The sequence below is a fragment of the Ostrinia furnacalis genome, unplaced genomic scaffold (assembly GCF_004193835.3).
Source record: "Ostrinia furnacalis isolate ACB-3 unplaced genomic scaffold, ASM419383v2 OfSCF0133, whole genome shotgun sequence".
Classification (NCBI taxonomy): Eukaryota; Metazoa; Arthropoda; class Insecta; order Lepidoptera; family Crambidae; genus Ostrinia; species Ostrinia furnacalis.
The window spans coordinates 1-15,611 of record NW_021130372.1 but is presented as its reverse complement, the minus strand read 5'-3'; the positions used below and the strand labels follow the sequence as shown (position 1 = coordinate 15,611).

The following is a 15,611-nucleotide window of genomic DNA, read 5'->3' as shown; positions in this document are numbered from 1 at the left end:
AAAGCACCCAGTATTTTGTTTATTTATGTTTTTTTTTTCCTAGATGCAGAGTGCAGACTGCAAACTTTTTGTCGGGCGATAACTTAGTCGGGCAGTTAATCAGTATGGGCATGTATGGAAGTGCGCACATTACACCGATTGATTCTTCATACAAATTAGTATCGGGCCTAACTATACTGCGGGACTAAGCAGTGAACTCTAAAGACAAGGGCTGCCACAATAGATCAAACCTGGTCGAGTTGGCGCAAGTAAAGGCCCAAAAAACAATAATAATAAAAAAACTATACTGCCTGGTCTGGTCTGCGCCTAGGCTAAAAACTGATATTTGGCTTTTTTATGATCTAAAACAGCGTAACAATTAATTAAATTAATAATTTTATCGTTCATTCTACAACTTTATAATAATTTAAAATAGACCTGCCTGCTGCTAACAGCGGTGGTGAAACGGTCAGAATGTTTCCATAAAAAGTTGTCTTGTCTACTTGCTGAAAAAAAAAATGTCGCTGTGAACAACTGTCGTCTTTTTTAAGTCGATTAAGCAACACTGCGATAGCTATCCAATATTTCGCCACCTCTTCCATCGCTCCGATAGCCGTGATCGTCTAGTGGTTAGGACCCTACGTTGTGGCCGTAGTAACCCAGGTTCGAATCCTGGTCACGGCAGTGTCAAACACTGTCATGGCGGAGCATATTTTTTGTTGTTTTTTTATTTTATAATCGTCATTTATTTTGTTAGATATTGATTGTAAATAAAGAAATATTCAGGTTATTATAATTTGTAACATTTTTGATACCTATTTTTTTGTATGAATTGTAAAAAAAAATTGAATATTTATAAATAAATTCGCGATAGGAATTTATTAAAATTACATAAACTTTTACATACCTACGTTATTTAAAAATCAAAGCAAAACTAAACAACTTATTTTACTGCCATCTGTAGGATTTTAAGTGTACTACGCCAACGCAGTACACAATGGGCGTGCGCATCAGCGCCATCTACCGAAAACACATCAAACTGCTTTATGTTTCCAAAGCATGCGATAGATGGCGTTGTTAGGGTTACAAGCAGATCGTAGTAATGAACAAAATTACTAGATGGCGCTACACGTTCTCAGTTGAGTTTTATGAAACTTTTAGAAGCGACTTTTATTCACTACTTTATGGACTCAAAAAAGAACATATTATCTTTTACCTTAATTAGAACTAAGTTAATTAAATTTAAAGTACTTACATAATTTTACTTTATTATTCGACCCTGAATCAGCGAAGAGGAGTGACATCAACCTTTTCCGAGACCCCTAGGTTACCCCTTCATTATACTTCCCAACCCCTTATCGAATCTCAGCCTTCATTATCAGCATATTAACCCCCGATCGGTAAATAACTAAGTATGCCGAACCACCTCAATTGTTAATTAGCTTGTGTACAATCGCGAGCATATGGAGTGCCCTAATTTCCTTTAAGGGTAGGCGCAAACGTAAACACTTTCCACGTCTGCGTGCATTTGCTCCTATTAAGAGGTAAATTGAAGTAAAAAAAATCTTAATTAACTTTTGTTTTGTATTAAGTCTGGTAAATTAGAGGAGGTCGTGCCCCTGCAGTGGAGACTAAATGACCTGATGATGAATGAGTGAATTTTGTATTAAGGCAGTGGGAATATAATTAATTATTTCCCACCACCACTTATTTTGAATTGTATTTTTTAAATCTAGTATTAGGTCCAAAAATATTTAAGGCGGAATTATGGGTTGACTCACTTCTTTAATTCATGCATATGCTTAAAACCGGGAGAATTGAAAGATAGGTATGAAGCTATGAAATAAGGTAAGAAGTATCTGGGAAACACAGTTCTCTTTTGTTTTTACTCAATTTTAAGTTTACTGAACTCACACAATGACTGAACTTCTTACCTAAGTCTGTCGCCATAACAACAATGTTAACAGCATTGTTGTGTTCCGGCAGTTAGATGTAAGATAACCAGTTCCTCCGTAGTTGAGGATTCCGGGTGAAGCTTGCTTCCACCTTCGGCTTGATCATCACTTACCATCAGGTGAGGAGATACAGGCGAAGAGCTTCATCGTTGTGGATAAAAAAAACTGAGTTAGTCTGGTCAGCAACTGTGGCAAGAAGACTCGTCTGCGGCTGCCCTTCGCCTTCTCAGGATTACGTGTTCCGCCTATGCATTACTAATCTTAAGGCCGATTGTTTGTTCGGGGGAGGAATTGCTGAGGCGAGCTTGTCGAGGGAAATACGGTTCGCGATTAAGGTAAATGTAAGCACACTTCGCAGAAACGGTAACAAACTATTTGGTAATTATTAACCTACTGTTACTCCTAATTTGAAATTTAATGGATCAAATACCTATACCCAATTTTCCTTTAAATTAATTAAGTGAACTAATGATTGATATATCTTCTATCTTCTATTCTATATAAATAAAAATGAATTGATGTTCGTTAGTCTGATTAAAACTCGAGAACGGCTGGGCCGATTGAGCTGATTTTGGTTTTAAAATGTTTGTCGTAGTCCAGGGTAGGTCTAAACGGTGAGCAAATACGCGCGCGATATTGTTTTTCTGTGACAGGCAAAATTCGAATTCAGGCGAAACCGCGGGCGGAATGCTAGTAAAAAATATACTACATGGGTAACTGTGAAAAAGAGCCACAGAATGAATACTAGTAGTAATACATCATCATCATCATCATCATTTCAGCCNCTGAGGCCACAGAACATAGAAAGAAGTTAGAAGGGCTATCTCGCATGATTAGTATCGGGACCGCTGTCGCCATTTCTCCCACTTTCTTTCTGCGCCACTACTAACACACTCTATACGAACAAGCTCACGCACTCATGCGCAATCTCGAACGCACCAATAATGAGTCGGAGATTCACGCACACACGAGTTGTCCATGTAGTGTGCAAAAGCCGTTTTTTTTTCATATTATCGATATCGATACTCGCAATCTTAATTTTTTTTAATATCAATAATATGTTGTGTTCAAATTAATGTTATATAAGTGCGTGCGAATTTTTACAAATAATAATTCGAAACCGGTTTGAAATATATGCCGTTTAATTTCGGTTATTTTAATTAGATAGAATTTTTAACAGACACAGTTAAAAGTAATTTAAGCCCTTATAACTTTTTGTTTAATTAGTTATTATGAAATGTGAAAGGTGTTCAATAAAAAGAAAATTAAAATAAAATCTCGTTTATTTTAGTTACATAGTATAACTAAGGGGACTAATAACTACGGGACCTGTCAGTAAAGTATAAAAAAATAGTCAAGTGCATATGTCGTGCCACGCGCAATGTAGGGTTCCGTAGTTGTCCACGACAATACATAAATTTCAGAAGCACGCAATTAGGTACTTCATCTAAAGTCACTTTTAATATTTTCATCTGAGGAATTTTTATTAGGTATGAAATTTTATAATACATGAGTTAAAAGACTATTACTCTTAAACTAACTAATTTATCTTAACCGTTAACTAATTTATCCAGATTTTTCAAGCTAACAGTTTAGTTTTTAGAGGGGGGACGCCCTATTCGAACAAAAATTGGCACTTTAAACTTTAAGACTTTGCAAACGGATCCCTAAAACAATAAGATCCCAAATTGTCAGGACTACAGAACCCTAAAAAACATTTAAAGGAAAAGTCAAAATCTGTTCATTTGCGTACACTTTAATATGTATTTCGTGATAGTAGGTACTACTTACCGCTTAACATCTAGTAGTTTCGAAACTTTTTCAATACAAACACAAAAATAAAAATCTTTATAACATTAGTAAATCATAATTTATGAAACAAATACATTTTGTTTCAAGGACAATAATAATATAATAATTATTGCTTATTGCCCTTGAAATAAAATGTATTTGTTGAACAATTGTCTTTTTGTGTCTTTTGGTAAATAATTTTTTACTATAAAATGAAGTCGTATATTGATATATTTTTCAATTACTGCTTTAATTAAATCAGTTATATGATTCGAGGTAGGAAATTCATTAATTGAATGGAATGCGATATCGTCGAATACCGTCGTACCGACGAAATTTCTTAAAATTTTTGAAACCAAAATATCTTTTTTAATTTTTTTTAATTTATTAGTATGTTGCCGTATAACTGTTTCAGCTGCTTTGCATATTTTAAAGACGTCATTAGATGGGTACAATAGACCACCTTTATCTTTCGCCATGATAAATTTATGCATAGAGTTGGTTTCATTGGCCAAAAGAGCTCCAACACAGACATCACATTTTATTTTTTTCATCAACGTATGTATGACATTTCCTGCGATGTGATGAATTACCTGTATGCTAAAATCAGTCATAATAATATTTCCTAAGTCAAAAAAAGCATCTCCGTCATCTTTGTCATCAACTGTTTCACCACAGGCTTTTTCAACAGAGGGTGATGTTAAATTTATTCTTTCTACCGCAGATTTACAATTGAGAATTGACAGGTGTTCCAGGGCTGTGCAATTTCCGTTGTCAATGTCTTTGAGCTCTATATGTACAAGCAACTTTTTATAAGCCGCCTTAAACTGCCTCGCTGTGGGATTATTGTTGGCACCACCGTGAGATCGTATGTTGCCGAAAAGCAATTCAAGATGATCTTGACTACACTTGTAAAATGGGAAGAATATTAATTCTCCCGTTTCAATAAGATTTATATAAAAATGTCTTACTGCTTTAGCACAACTAATGAACCCCAAAAATCCAACTTTCCTTGGACTTTTGGTTAAAGGCAGACCATTGTCAGATTTTAAATTAGAAATATATTTAACAGCTTTATCTAAATACGTTAAAATTTCAGTAGCATTATTGCTATTTATCGGTTTTTTATAGCTAAATTGTTTCATACTTCTAGAATTAAAAATGTCAAAAAGATTGTTTATAGTTTTCAAAAAAAATGTAGTTGGTGAGCTCTGTTGAAAATGTTGTATATTTNTTGAGTTGTGCCCCTATATTATTAAGGGTGCGGTATGCAAATAAGTGAAACTAATGACATTTGACCATTTTTATATCGATAACCTGGCAACACTTGGGAGTTACGGGATTACACAATTTTTGGACATGGGGTTTTTAAGGCATTGCTGTTCGGAACTCGATAAACTTAGAGAAAAAGTAAAAATGGGGTTCGGTGCGGAAAGTAGTCCAGATCAAGGAAAAAAATACAAAATTTTGAAAATCCAAGATGGCTGCCAAGCTGTCAATCGCTTTCGTAACCGTACCAAATTCTCGATACAAATTGTATACAGGAGCTTACTAAGGCGAAACCCAAGGCCGAACGATAGTTCAAAGCCCGAAAATCGCCATAAATTTAATTTTAATGACAGGACTGCAGCCCAGTGTTAAGAGAATATTACTTGCGCATATAGCAGCTATTTCCACAAAGTTTTATTGCTATCAATTAGGAGAAAAATTTCGAATGGAAAATGTCCACACGAAATTAAATCGATTTCTTAAAAAATGTAATGGTAAAGTGGCAATACCACAGAACATAGAAAGAAGTTAGAAGGGCTATCTCGCATGATTAGTATCGGGACCGCTGTCGCCATTTCTCCCACTTTCTTTCTGCGCCACTACTAACACACTCTATACGAACAAGCTCACGCACTCATGCGCAATCTCGAACGCACCAATAATGAGTCGGAGATTCACGCACACACGAGTTGTCCATGTAGTGTGCAAAAGCCGTTTTTTTTTCATATTATCGATATCGATACTCGCAATCTTAATTTTTTTTAATATCAATAATATGTTGTGTTCAAATTAATGTTATATAAGTGCGTGCGAATTTTTACAAATAATAATTCGAAACCGGTTTGAAATATATGCCGTTTAATTTCGGTTATTTTAATTAGATAGAATTTTTAACAGACACAGTTAAAAGTAATTTAAGCCCTTATAACTTTTTGTTTAATTAGTTATTATTAAATGTGAAAGGTGTTCAATAAAAAGAAAATTAAAATAAAATCTCGTTTATTTTAGTTACATAGTATAACTAAGGGGACTAATAACTACGGGACCTGTCAGTAAAGTATAAAAAAATAGTCAAGTGCATATGTCGTGCCACGCGCAATGTAGGGTTCCGTAGTTGTCCACGACAATACATAAATTTCAGAAGCACGCAATTAGGTACTTCATCTAAAGTCACTTTTAATATTTTCATCTGAGGAATTTTTATTAGGTATGAAATTTTATAATACATGAGTTAAAAGACTATTACTCTTAAACTAACTAATTTATCTTAACCGTTAACTAATTTATCCAGATTTTTCAAGCTAACAGTTTAGTTTTTAGAGGGGGGACGCCCTATTCGAACAAAAATTGGCACTTTAAACTTTAAGACTTTGCAAACGGATCCCTAAAACAATAAGATCCCAAATTGTCAGGACTACAGAACCCTAAAAAACATTTAAAGGAAAAGTCAAAATCTGTTCATTTGCGTACACTTTAATATGTATTTCGTGATAGTAGGTACTACTTACCGCTTAACATCTAGTAGTTTCGAAACTTTTTCAATACAAACACAAAAATAAAAATCTTTATAACATTAGTAAATCATAATTTATGAAACAAATACATTTTGTTTCAAGGACAATAATAATATAATAATTATTGCTTATTGCCCTTGAAATAAAATGTATTTGTTGAACAATTGTCTTTTTGTGTCTTTTGGTAAATAATTTTTTACTATAAAATGAAGTCGTATATTGATATATTTTTCAATTACTGCTTTAATTAAATCAGTTATATGATTCGAGGTAGGAAATTCATTAATTGAATGGAATGCGATATCGTCGAATACCGTCGTACCGACGAAATTTCTTAAAATTTTTGAAACCAAAATATCTTTTTTAATTTTTTTTAATTTATTAGTATGTTGCCGTATAACTGTTTCAGCTGCTTTGCATATTTTAAAGACGTCATTAGATGGGTACAATAGACCACCTTTATCTTTCGCCATGATAAATTTATGCATAGAGTTGGTTTCATTGGCCAAAAGAGCTCCAACACAGACATCACATTTTATTTTTTTCATCAACGTATGTATGACATTTCCTGCGATGTGATGAATTACCTGTATGCTAAAATCAGTCATAATAATATTTCCTAAGTCAAAAAAAGCATCTCCGTCATCTTTGTCATCAACTGTTTCACCACAGGCTTTTTCAACAGAGGGTGATGTTAAATTTATTCTTTCTACCGCAGATTTACAATTGAGAATTGACAGGTGTTCCAGGGCTGTGCAATTTCCGTTGTCAATGTCTTTGAGCTCTATATGTACAAGCAACTTTTTATAAGCCGCCTTAAACTGCCTCGCTGTGGGATTATTGTTGGCACCACCGTGAGATCGTATGTTGCCGAAAAGCAATTCAAGATGATCTTGACTACACTTGTAAAATGGGAAGAATATTAATTCTCCCGTTTCAATAAGATTTATATAAAAATGTCTTACTGCTTTAGCACAACTAATGAACCCCAAAAATCCAACTTTCCTTGGACTTTTGGTTAAAGGCAGACCATTGTCAGATTTTAAATTAGAAATATATTTAACAGCTTTATCTAAATACGTTAAAATTTCAGTAGCATTATTGCTATTTATCGGTTTTTTATAGCTAAATTGTTTCATACTTCTAGAATTAAAAATGTCAAAAAGATTGTTTATAGTTTTCAAAAAAAATGTAGTTGGTGAGCTCTGTTGAAAATGTTGTATATTTAAGTCGTTTCGACAAAAATCTATCGCATCAGCTACACTTAAGCTAAACAGCTGCGTAGCCAATTTAACCTTCATTTTTTGGTTGTGAAACCTTATATGTCGGTGTCTTAATTTATTGGCTAAGTGAAACTGTTCTTTTTCTTGAATCTTATTTAATTCTTCTAAATGACTCCATTCTATTTTGTTACCATCTTCGTCAATAAAGGTTTTGTACGCCTGTAACATAATTTAAAAGTCAAAACCTAATCAAATCGGTGCTATAAGAAAAATTAAGTATCTCATAATTTTTAATTATAACTGTACCTGGAACGTATTTCGTATTAATTTTATCATATGTGATGGGTCCAGTATTGCTATAATTTCATACTTTGTAACGGGGTCTTCAAATGTCATCTTTCCATTTTCAAAATCGCACCCCAAAGATTTTACCATGGCTAAATTAGACGCACACCCGTCAAATGTTAGGGAAACAATCTTAACGCCTGTTTCGTGTAGTCTTTCTAGACACTGTTTCACCAGTTCAGCTCTTTGAATTCCGGTCACGCCATCGACAAGAAAATATGCCACAGGAACTTTAAAATTACAGTTTATACCTGTTACAAGAAAAACTAATGCCTCCTTAGCTTCAGTAATATAATCAGAATCGTCTGCAGTTCCCCTTCCAATCTCTACATACCCATGAAGTTTATTTCCATCCCACTCAATTCGGCGTCTGATAGCCATTTCGTCTATCACGAGCCCGGCTAAAATGGGGTACTTTGTTAACTGGGACTTAAGCTTCAGTGCTGTGAACGATTCACTAGTAAAGCCTGCTTCTCCATTTACGCTTGAATACCACTTTCTTAAAGTGCGGATGTGAGGCAAACACGTGTCAAATGTACTTCTAACATAATTGTAGGCTTTGGGCGAGTAGTAATGTAAAGTCAGAGCAAACGTGCGCAGAGCTGCTGAATATTTCTGCTTTGCAATCCCCGATTTACCTTTACAGTTATAACGGCCGAACAATTCTTCCACCTGAAAACAAAATAGTTTTTAATTTTCTATTCATACATTTTTTTATTACATATAATATTTATTATTCATTTTAAGTTCCATAACCTGAGTATAAAAATTCATCACCTGTAAATTTGTATTTTTTAAAGTATTCAATTCCTCATGTCGCATCAAAAACTTTGTTTGTAAATCATTAATCACATCTTCCAGGTTGAAAATCTTTTTCTTTAGCCGTCGATTTTGCGCTTGAATTTTTTTAATCTGTTTTCTTTGTTTTTTTATAAGGATTTCCTTTGTATTTATTATTTGTTTGAGTTTTCTTTTTCGCGGTGTTGAGGCATTTGAACTTATAACCGATGGTACATCGAACTGAAAATTAATCCAATAAAATAGATTTGAACATTATAAGCATGTGTGAGGTGTTTGTAAAATGTTTTACCTGTAATCGTTGTGTGGATTTATCTTTTCTTGGTGTCGTTGAAGATGTTGAAGGTATTGGGACCACATTTTGTTGCTGTAATACAATTCAAGAATGTAACGATACGGTAGACTTTTATATTACGATTGGTCACTAATTCTAGTATACAATAAAAACAATACCTCTACTTTGGCTCGCTTTGCTATATTTTCTATGTTAGGTGTCGTTTCAATAAATTTACGTTTTTTTGGGGACGAAGAAACAATTGACGGTTCATTTCTCTGAAAACATAAAATAAATGTAATAAAAGAGGTTATGAAACTATATCAATGATTGCATAATGTCAAAAAAGGGATATTTATTTATTTATTTTGGATTTCAACATTGTGTAATACAGGGTTTAAGGCACAGGTTGGAACTAGACTTTTGCCTTATCAATATCTTAAATAAAACACTGTACTTTTATTCTTCGAGCTATACTATGACAATTCAAGTAATTTGAACTTAATTGTTTTTATGAAAATTTACCGATTTTTGGCTATCAGCTTTGGCCTATTGTAATCCTATTGTAATCTTTTTTTTTTTTGATACAAATAAATTGTTGTGTGCTATTTTAATAGTGATACTTGTGAGTATTATTCATAATTATCACCAATAAAACAAGTACAATTTAGTTTTCGCCAAAATGAGAAAAAAAAACCAACAATAGGTGAAAGTCAAAATCACAAAATTAAGCCTATCTCCTAAACTAAGCAAGATCGTAGAACATTGTAATGGGGATGATTTGGATACACCTTGATATAATTAATCTAAATTTTAGGTTTATATGTCAACTGCCTGGCCACCCTGTATATTCCCCTTTGAGAAAAATCAATATAATTATTTCACGAAATTAAGAACACGAGTAGACTGCACAACTGCACAGGGCTACTATCGTTGTTGTTATTATTTAAATCATTTATTTTCCATTCAATTGTCTGCTTACATCACGATATAATGTAGTACCTTGTCTTATTTTATAGTTTTGCCAACCTGAGCCTAATACCTGTAAATAATTTAAAAAAAATCCGTTTAATAAAAGATACATACGACAGAATAAATAGAAATTATTTTTTCCCGAGGTATCGCACCGTCTATTAAATATTTATAGCCAGACTTTTTAATTGCATAATCCTTCGGATTAAAATGTTTGGAGCATATGGTGCTACATTTTGTAGGAATCCAATCTTCCCGTCCTGTAGCATCTATCCACAATTGCCGTGTTTCTGGATTCTTAGGAAATCTTGAAACAAAACATGATAAATAACCAAAATTAGTAAATATAATTATAATTATGTATATTAAGCTTAAAAAGTTCATCTTTATAATATATACCTATTTGTTGACATTTAATCAACGACTAGAAATAATTTCGTATTTAATAAGCTATCTTACATATAATTACATTATAATTCAACTTCCGTAAATGTATTATTTACACTTAACATTTATCGATAAAGTATGTTTCGAAACATTAATGGTACGCGTCACTAGTGCCACTACTACGTAATGTGGTCAGTGGCAGGACGCAACGCCATCGCTAACGCACTATATATTGAGCAGTCTTACTGCCATCGGTAAAATCTTAGGCGTACGTAGCCAGTAATGTATATTTTTTAGAATTTTAATATTGAAGCTCTCATTACGATCACGTTTTAGCAGTTTTTGTCTAAAATATAACTAATTCTAATAAGTTGTAGACTTACCGATGATAAGAAACTCCTTCTTTGGCTACACTAGTTTTCTGACTTCTTGCTCTGCACGTTATGATAGCACAAGACGGCATATTTGATCGTTTTTTGCACAGCCATTGACGACACTCTCTGCGATAAATTCACCGAGTGACTAAACTGTGTGATCGCGTATTTATGTGAAGTTTGAGCGTCTGCTCATAATTGAAGCGCACCTGCCCCGCCTACAAGGCCCTTCTAACTTCTTTCTATGTTCTGTGGGCAATACCTTCTAACTAAGGAGGTATTGCCACTTTACCATTGGTATGTATTTTAATCATGCCGACAAAGTAATAAAACAAAATTTAAAAAAATTTTTAAAGCCTACTTACAGAAATAAATGAGTTTTACTGAGTTTTAAAGTGGGGGGGGGGGTTTCCATCTTCTACCCCATCTGTGGGGTATCGTTAGATAGGTCTTTTATAATGGCTTAGGGGTTTCTAAGACTATTTTTTTATTTAAACGGATCCCGTTTGAAAAATATTAAAGTAGCACTTTATTTAAGCCAATTTTTGTTCGAGTAACTTAGGGCGTCCCCCCCATTAAAAGTGTTAAGATGAAGTACTAATTGCTTGCTTCAGAAATATATTGCGGTAACGACGGGCAACTATGGAACCGTACACTGCGCGTGGCACGACACGCACTTGGTTAACTGGTTTATTTCTATAGAGTAGAGGGCAGTGCGTTTAATTACACTAAGGATAGTTTCACAGGACGGCACCGGAGCTGAGGTACCAGTGGCGAGTGAAGGAGGCTGTCTAGGCATAGTGACTGCGACATTGGGTAGCATGGTCATTTGCCAACCGGATAACATTAGCATTGACGGGCTACGGGTCATTTATACCGCTCCAGAAAGCCCACTTAGGTAGGTAACGACCATTTTCTGCCGGCTGTAGTCCTCCACATGACCAATCGACTTCTTCATCTCTTGCCCTTTTAATAGGCCTCGGACAGTGGCCACCAGCACAATACATTCATGCCGCATACTGAAAGCCGAAGGCGTAATGACGTTTTCCTTGTGTGAGACCGAATAGGGACCGTTGACGAATGTTTTAGGCACACGCCAATACTCTTGGTAATGTCCCGCGTTCTCAACTCATATGGTCCTACCCACCTGGCAGGGTGATGAGCCCCACCACATGGGAGCAGCCCTTGTGGGTAGTTATATTCTACACATTTTTTAGATTTTAATTCTTATTATTTCTCAAGCAATAATCAGTAACTTGTACATAGGTTATAGGTACTTGTGCGAGGCAACGAGCGCGTATTATGAAATAACTACTTAGCGGCCTCCCGCGACTTCGTACGCGTGGATCCCGTTTTACCCCCTTTACCGAAATTTCTCACTAACTTTTGTGTGTTATAAATTGTAGTTATTAATTAAATAAATAAATGTTATTGGATATACAGGGTGGAATTTTATAATGCCACCTAGAGGGAAAGTTTTTATTTTTATGCTAGACAAGGCAGGTATTTTCCCGCAATCAGACCTGGTGTTAAGTGAGATGCAGTCTAGGATGGTACATATCAGTAAGTAGTCATAATACTGTAGATAGAAAATTTTACTGAAAGAAAACATTTCTTTATTTTTGAAAAGAAAGAGAACTGCATTGAAAGATTTTCGAAAATTGTCTACCATACCATAAAATGTATTCTGTACATAAATAAAATAATTTAAGATTTCATGGTTTTCATTTCATTTGATTTATCAAGTTTATTAGAGAGATTTCATCCTTATACTTAACCCTAACGATTGATGCAATAAAAATACAAGTTGTAATTTTTAATAGATTTCAGTTGGTTTGATTCTGGGTGTGGCAAGAAAATATTTGTAAATCTTTGAATGTAGTTCTATTTCTTTTCAAAAATAAAGGAATGTTTTCTTTGAGATAAAAGTTCTATCTACAATATTATGAGTATTTTCCCTCCAGGTGGCATTATAAAATTCCACCCTGTATTGCGCCATCCAGTCCCAAAATAATTTTTAAAAATATAAAGAACAGGACTTACTAAAGTACCTACTCGTATTATTATGACATTTGTTGATACTAAATGTGGTAAGTATTGCCTACTTACTACTAAATTAAGTTAGTGTTACAGTACTTCATTACACAAAGAAAACTAATAATCTCTAAGAAAAAATCTGGATANCTATGACATTTCCTTAAAGTATAAATAATCAAGCTCTGAAATTTTTCGGTTAGTAGGTATTTTCATCTAGCTTATTATTCCACATTAATACTGGGTCGCCAGGGAGTTGACGTTCAAAGCTAAAATTTAGATTCCTTAATTAAATCAACGTGTATTCAAATCCCCTCATGTTTAATACTCTAAGATTTTGCTTAGTTTAGGAGATAGACTTAATTTTGCTACCTATTTGTTGACATTTAATCAACGACTAGAAATAATTTCGTATTTAATAAGCTATCTTACATATAATTACATTATAATTCAACTTCCGTAAATGTATTATTTACACTTAACATTTATCGATAAAGTATGTTTCGAAACATTAATGGTACGCGTCACTAGTGCCACTACTACGTAATGTGGTCAGTGGCAGGACGCAACGCCATCGCTAACGCACTATATATTGAGCAGTCTTACTGCCATCGGTAAAATCTTAGGCGTACGTAGCCAGTAATGTATATTTTTTAGAATTTTAATATTGAAGCTCTCATTACGATCACGTTTTAGCAGTTTTTGTCTAAAATATAACTAATTCTAATAAGTTGTAGACTTACCGATGATAAGAAACTCCTTCTTTGGCTACACTAGTTTTCTGACTTCTTGCTCTGCACGTTATGATAGCACAAGACGGCATATTTGATCGTTTTTTGCACAGCCATTGACGACACTCTCTGCGATAAATTCACCGAGTGACTAAACTGTGTGATCGCGTATTTATGTGAAGTTTGAGCGTCTGCTCATAATTGAAGCGCACCTGCCCCGCCCACAAGGCCCTTCTAACTTCTTTCTATGTTCTGTGATTTCAGCCGTAGGACTTCCACTGCTGAACATAGGCCTCCCCCAATGATTTCCGGATGGTAGCGGCCTGCATCCAGCGCCTTCCTGCTACCTATACTTGGTTTCCGTTAAAAAACCTGAAACCTATCTCACCATAAAACGTAATGATCGTTTTAGCGCTCACCAGTTTGCGCCACTGTAGAGTAAGGTCCTGTCACTTGCTAGTAGCGAAGACAGTGGCACCATCTGGTGAGTGCTAAAGTGGTAGGAGGACTATCGCATTTGCACTCATCAAGATGGCGCCACTGTAGAGTAAGGTCCTGTCAATCGCCAGGGGTGCCAACTGTTAAGTATAAAAACGATAGCACTCATTAAAATAAAATCAAGTTTCTAAACCACAAACCTACGCGAGTTACATCCAAAGAAAGCGGCTAAATGCGCCTCTAGAGTGTAGCTGAGAGTCGTAATGAAGATATATTTTCCAGCCGTGATTATGGACTAACTATAATGTATAAAGAGATTAGCCATCGTTATTAGAGTCGACACAGCGAAGGAATAGTTTACTGAGCTCTATGTGCTTAAAAGTTTAGGTTATATATGCAGATTTTATTTCTTGAAAGTAGCTGCTAGGAACGCTGCACAATATGTCATACTTTATACCACAGATACTTCATACATTTAAATTATTTACGCAGTCGTTAGCGAGCACACCTAACGTTAACTCATGGTAAGCACACTGAGCACATCATGTTGTTTTGTAAGCAACATAAAACACTGAAGTTTAAAATGACCTATCCAAAATGAGGATGCTCTTGACTTGGCCTGCGTCTCACCGGATGGAAAATGATGATCAGGCCGAAAGAAGCTTCACTCGGGACTTTTTTTTAACTGACTTCAAAAAAGGAGGACTATGTTCGTCTGAATGTATTTTTTTTTTCAATTAAAAGTAGCTTTTTACGCGTTCAAATTAAATTAAATTTTGTAATTAATTTTCATTGTACATATTTAATTGTAATTGTAATTAAACCGAATAAATACGTAAGTAATTGCTCCTACACATTATACACTTATTTGCCTACTTACCATATTAATTGCAGGTGAGTCATGAGGAAAATCGCTTTATTTACCTGAAACAAAACAATACATACATTAGTTAGTTTATTATTGTATTAGTTTTATTATTCAAGTCGTAACATTACATTTTAATATTTATAAAACATACAATATTAATATATTAATATGTTTTATGATGTTTTATTAAATCAACCGTTAACCTTAACCATTGCAGTTGGGATGATATGTAAACAAATATCCTAACGAATAACAAACAGTGTGACTTGATGGAACTTTTAACCCCAACGAGAACAGACGAGTTTCGATTGACTGGTTAGGAACAAGCAGTTTTACGCTAAATATTTAAAAACTAATTCCACATTCATTCAGTCTGTTGGGTGTTGTAATCCAAAATGCGCAATGATCGGTAATAACATTTATTCTAGTAAAGCGCCTCCTTTATATACATTTTTGAGTTAAATAATTACCCGAAACTTAATACAAAAATCCAAACGTACCTACATTACAAACAACACAAATGTATGACAGAGACAACACAGCACACAGTCTATCTCGCTCTTGCCCGTAAATATCGCCGCACGCGCGCTCGCCACCGCAACACACACCGCTTCGCATCGCTCGCACGGTACGGACGTGCGCTCCGCCTCGCCCGCCCG

The 15,611-nt window shown here is 34.6% G+C and overlaps 1 non-coding gene across 1 annotated transcript; it reads left to right on the top strand.

Moving 5' to 3' along the window:
• Positions 1-591: 591 nt before the first annotated feature.
• On the top strand, positions 592-663 carry TRNAH-GUG (transfer RNA histidin (anticodon GUG)). Its single transcript has one exon. It is a non-coding gene; the product is annotated as a tRNA-His (tRNA).
• The last annotated feature ends 14,948 nt before the right edge of the window (positions 664-15,611 follow it).